Source organism: Mastacembelus armatus, chromosome 22, assembly GCF_900324485.2.
Source record: "Mastacembelus armatus chromosome 22, fMasArm1.2, whole genome shotgun sequence".
In the NCBI taxonomy this organism is placed as follows: Eukaryota; Metazoa; Chordata; class Actinopteri; order Synbranchiformes; family Mastacembelidae; genus Mastacembelus; species Mastacembelus armatus.
In genome coordinates, this window is record NC_046654.1 from 8694593 (window position 1) to 8700592 (window position 6000).

The following is a 6000-nucleotide window of genomic DNA, read 5'->3' on the forward strand; positions in this document are numbered from 1 at the left end:
TTTGAGCCATAAATCTCTAGCGACTGTAGAACAAAATTTCTGGCAGTAATTAAGGAGGGGGGTGCAATTTACCTCAACAAATACCTCTACTCAACCCCACCGGCCATAACTAGGACATAAACATTTCATGAGTCCGTATATTTGCGTTTTGAAAAGCACTGTGTGCTGTCCTTAAGAGCCAAGTGAGCATAAATGCATAAATACAAACCAGGGTTGCCAGAAGCATAACTTTTATCAGCCCCTACAGAGTGGCAGGGTAGCAGTTCAGCAACAAACTGGAATGAATGTTTTGTCGCCTGCTGGCATTTCTAATGGCAACACTACTTATTATTTTTAATCTCCCTTCAACACGGTCTCAGGAAACAATGGCAGTTTCTGGAAACAGTGTTACTCTGGTTGCTATAGCTGTTTTCTTATCTGCAAGTCACAGAGGGAGAGAGAGCGAGAAAGAAGACAGAAATAGTTACTGAATTGGAAGTGCAGTCGTATGGAATCCACCCCGACACACACACACACACGCACACACACGCACACCTCCCTATAGGGTCATATATGAAGAACTGTACCCATACTGTATCATAACACCTCCCCCAGGGGGATAAACAGCAGATCATGGTGCCTCAGGTGTTGTTTGGTAAACACTATCCACATGAAGGAACAAATTTTAAGTCCTCCGAGAGCCTCATGATAGGCCTACCCCTGTTTCTACACCACCAGCGAAACTCAAAACAGCAAAACATATGCAAATCAAGCACACTTTCCTCTCTTCAAAGATCCCTCCTAAGTATCAAGAGGAGTCTATAGTTTGGAAGGAAACATGAGTAAACCGTATTTACCTGAAATACTCTTCCCAAGTGTTAATGCTTGTCATAATGATGAGACAATGCACAGTACTGGGAGTACAACAAATGGTTGTGGTAATGGTACAGACTATAACCTACTTCAGGCTCCACGCTGCCTGTGTACTTTCTCTTTCATGAGAAAAGCTCTCAGAGTCAAGTTACTCCAGTTTAATTCAGAAAAAAAAAAAAAAAAAAAAAAACTTACTAAACCTACTAAAGGTCACAACCAGACAGCATATATCTTGGATTTACAACAGGGAGTCCTTATGGTGCCTGCAGGTTGATTTACTAGTAATGAGCCATGGGAGGTGAGCGAGGCAGAGCTGCAGCCTGCCAGATATACTATTCATAGTGACCGAACGAGAGCATTAAACTTTAATGGCTTAAGTGCCATCCCTAGTGAAGTCTGCTATTAAGTGAGCAGCACACAGAGACACATGCACCTTACCTACTGTAAACAATAAATTGTCAAGTTGCAGCTGAGAGGATGACTGCATAGGTGTTATTTTTGTTCTTTTAGCCATCATTCCTATGGGCTATTATGACACATTAATAAAAATATTTGCTGAGATTTTTAAACATGGGACCATTGCTGCAAAGAAATCCCCTTGGGGGGTGGGGGTGGGCTCAGATATTCAAGCAGGCTGTAAATAAGACAATAGTCAGAAAGATGATCTAAATCACTGGAGTGGTCCTCCAAGTATTTTTCATGCTTATTCGAAATAGAAAGTGACTGCTGGTGGGAAATGAGAAGCACCTGTTTGAAATGTTATCACACAATGGCAGTTACTCAGAGCATAGATGCACATTATTGTTGTTGTAGGGGCCTACTACACCTCCTAATGAGCTCAGTAGGTCGTTATCATGCACAGGATTGTTGTTGGCATGGTTACAATAATGAATGTGGAGCGCACCAGGTGTAGGCACAAAAATATGGTTAGGTTAAAAAAAAAAACAAAAAAAAAAAACTGTATTGGCTTGAAACAGGGCTGAGCTCTGAGGCAAATAAAGAAAAGTAACGGTAACTCAAAAGACAAAGAGAAATCAATTAATTTAACAAATTGTGAGAGAAAATTTCATATATATATATAAATATATATATATTTAAGATGCCATCTTTTGTTGTACAAAGTGCATTTTTCAAAGACTTACTTCATAGCCACAGCCTGCATGTTATTCAACTTGTCATCCTGTAAGCTGTTTTCTGCCTGATTTTACATTTTTGCCAAGATACAAATAAACCAACAATGTGGCAAAACAGTGTTAAATAAATATTCAGTTATTTTTTTTCATTTAGAAAACAGTGTACTGTCCAACAATGCGAATAAACTATATGCTAAACAAAACAGACCGACTATTTTTTCTAAATGAAGAGTCTGCAAACGAATGTAACTAAACGTGACAGTGCTGTAGAACTGTGTGAGCAACCTAAACCTTCCATTGTGTGGCTGTGGATATGGCCATAACAGGAAAGAAACAAATGTCTCCTGTTGTAAAATCCTGTGCTGGCTCAATCCACCCTGACCTCCTTCCCCCCTAAGTGGACATTGTTGCTCTTTATGCAACACCGCCTGTGTCATCTCATCCAGAGCCTTGTCTAACCACATTACTTCTAGGTTAAACTGCAATGTAATATTCTTTCACTGCACAGGACCGCGCAGTAGTTGAAAGTTAAACCAGGATGTCTGTCTAGTACGCTGTGATAGATGTTTACACCAAAATTTGTATAATGACTATTGTTTTTATCTTTATTTTCTTTTCAACATAACCAAGGCTAACCTGGGGGATTGTATGATTCTCTGATTGACCATGTTTCGTGCTCAATTTGACTTACTTTTAGCTCTTCTGCTGCATTCTCAGAACCTAGCAATTCACTTGATGCAGTGTTACTATTAATGATCGGACTTGTGGCCAAAACTACAAGATAACACTACAAAACTACAAATAGATGCAATAAAGTAGAATTATCCTTCAGCTACAGCTCAGCTGCTTCATAACACAAAATGAAATAATAACAACAAAACATGACCAAACATAAACAGAAGTAGCAATAACTAGCAACAATATTTTCCAGTTTACAAAGTTTTTTTTTTTCCTCCTTGGTATGATGTTCCACAGTAGATGGAACTTTACTTGAGAGCCATGTGTTGTGTATTTCATGTGATGCAAGACTCCAGAAATAGTCTCTTGTGCATGCTCCACTACCACCGGCCAGAAAAACAGCTTTGTGGATTAAGTCACCAGAGCAATGATGATGACTAGTCAACACAATTTGCTGCCTGAAGACAAGAACCGCAACTGAAGCGTGATCCTCACACTGTTTATCTTTCATTTCTATCTACATATCAAAAGAGCCTCGACCTTAAGTGGGTAAGAGGGAAAAAAAACCCACTGGCCTTGAAACTAATAAAAACTTGCAAAACACTAACTTCTTTTAATAAAAGCCTTAAGTATCAGCTTTGTTTGAGCCCCTAAAACCTAAGAGCCAGAAACAAATGATCTGAAAATGTCAGTAAAATTTGCATAGTGTTACTGTGATTGTGACAACAGTATAAATCAGAAACATTACATGCAGTATTAGACAAGTATCAGACCCAAACATGTTGAAGGTGATATCAAACACGGTTCAGAGCCAAACAGACAATCTGTTGGAAATGACTCTCAGGCTTTGTAAACATAATGCTGTTTTCCAACACAAAAAGCTCCTGGGGATAAATTACCTGATAATGAATAGCTTCCCCTGGGTTTGCTATGACTCATCAAACTCCCTCCTGCTCCTTCATATATCCCTGGCCCTTTAAACAGCATGTCAGTCATAGCAATACAGCTTTATTTGTATGAATGAGCTTCAGAGGAAGCAGCCAGCATTCTATCGATGTTGACAATTTCTAGGTAGATTTTACTCTGTTTCTTATCAGATCACATCAGGAGGCCACAGCAGGACTCCACATGGGGATCTTTCCCACATCGTGCTGTGGTACTGTATGTGCGTGCTCAGTTCAAGGCTGCTATGTTGCCATCTCTAAGCCTCATACTGTTTATGGTTAGGACTTTAGGATAGATGAATTAAATTACAAACAAAACAAAAACATCTGATTAGTGTGGCAGTTTCTTTAATTGATGTTTCCCCAATAGGCCAGTAAACCAGAAGTGTGACATAAAAGCCCTTTTGCTTTCATGGAAGAGTGACATGTGGCAATCTGAGCTAAGTAATAAAGACGTTCTTAGGCAATATAATGCATCTAGTGTTGCAGCCCCATCTGTAACTCGCTCCTGCCAATCCATACTTAATACAGTGTGGTACCGCCAACCCAAAGCTACTCACATTCCAATTTAAACCTGCTTTGTTATGCTGCATAGCACAGTACATCTTTATCTGTCACATCAGAAGATGATTCTGGATCTGACTAGTGCAGCATGGCCACAGCAAGATAAGAGTCTTAACTGTCAGCTTTATAAAACATTTTGGTAGTAATTAATAAATACTGTTAATGATAATAACCACTGTGATTAATTGCATGTCAAGAGCAACTGTTGATTTTGTATGTCAAAGTCAATTTAGAAGACAAACATAGACTAGGAGTAAATATTGAATCCATCTGTTGCAGGCTATATAACTTTTTATTTGCAATACTTTGCTGGAGTACTCTTTAAAGTCAGTAAATTGCTTTCCAAAACTGGGAAATTGAGTTTCCTTAAAAGGTAAAGGGAAAACGAAAGAGAAAAAAAAATGATTAAGTTAGTCTGAACACTTGACCAGGATTTGAGTTTTTTTTTAAATATTATATTAATCCCTAATCAAAAGAATCCTTGTAAGGTGAAACTCCAGTCACTTTCAGATTACTTTTTTGATCAGAGGTCTGTGACTGAATCCCTCTTTACTGCACGTCAGGTCTCATTTGCAGGACCCCTCAGTGTAGTTACAGTGATTGTGCAGTCAGTATGAGATTGGCCTTTGGCTAAAACACCAATAACTTTATTCTGTGCTACTCAACAATTCTGTCAAGTAAGTTCAACAATTAAAGCATAAAATAAAATCTACAAGAAATGTTTTCTAGAAAGACTGCATACCTTGGGGAAAGAGCTCCAAATCACAATTTCTCTCTTTAGAATTTCTCTTAGGTTTACCTTTTTCCTGTATTTATTCTGATTAATTCAAAAAGACAGTGAGAATGAGCAGAGAATTACACAGAGGAGGATTTGTAGAATGGGCAATATAGTTACAGCTGAACCATTTGCTTGTCCTGAATTTCACTTTTACCATAAAGGAAAACAGTGTTCTGAAAAGATTCCCCTCTGCATGGAGTAGCTTTCTTTGTGGGTAAAGGGTAAAAAGATTTTCAATGTCTGCTAAAGATTGAAATTATTTCAAAGTGGGCCTGGACCAAAGAAAACATTTACCAGAAAATATTCTTGACAACAACTTGAAGACTGTATGACTCCAGATTCATCAGGTCAAATGGAGTTCGAGTCAACTATAATTTAGACAAATGTTTGCCTTTTCATCAAGAAAAACATCGCCAGACCTCTAATTACATTAATTGTTTTGTGGCAGCAAAAACAATTAACGGTGGAATTAAAAAACCTGTTAGATATTTTGTGGTTTACACTGTGGTACTTGTATGTTTTGACAACATGTCTCCTCTGTCTCTCTTTCATGCTGGGTTTCCTGACATAAATTGACAATATTATGGCTCCAGAGCTACACAGTGCCGCAGGCCTGCAGTTCATTGTGCTCCTCACCCCTTCATAACCCTTCAAACAAGCAACAATAGTTAGAGAGAGAGAGAGAGAGAGAGAGAGAGAAATGAGAGAAGTTGTGTACAAAAAGATAATTCATACATGCAAGAAAAAGAAAAATGGTTGGTTGCATCAATTGGTCATTAAATGTGTTCCTGCCTTTTTCTAAGTCAAATCATATCTTACCATCATTTGTTACCATTGGGATGATATTTTCCTGCTGTTATGACATAACTATACAGTGCTTCATGTTCATCTCATACAATTCAACATTATTAACTACATACATCTGTTATACAACTTTTCTTTTTTTTTGTACTTGGGACTTGAATTTCACTGCACAGGGTCAATAGAAAGTATCTTAGCTTTACATAAAATAGCCTACTATTGATTAAACCAGTGTGTACTGCAAAGTTGG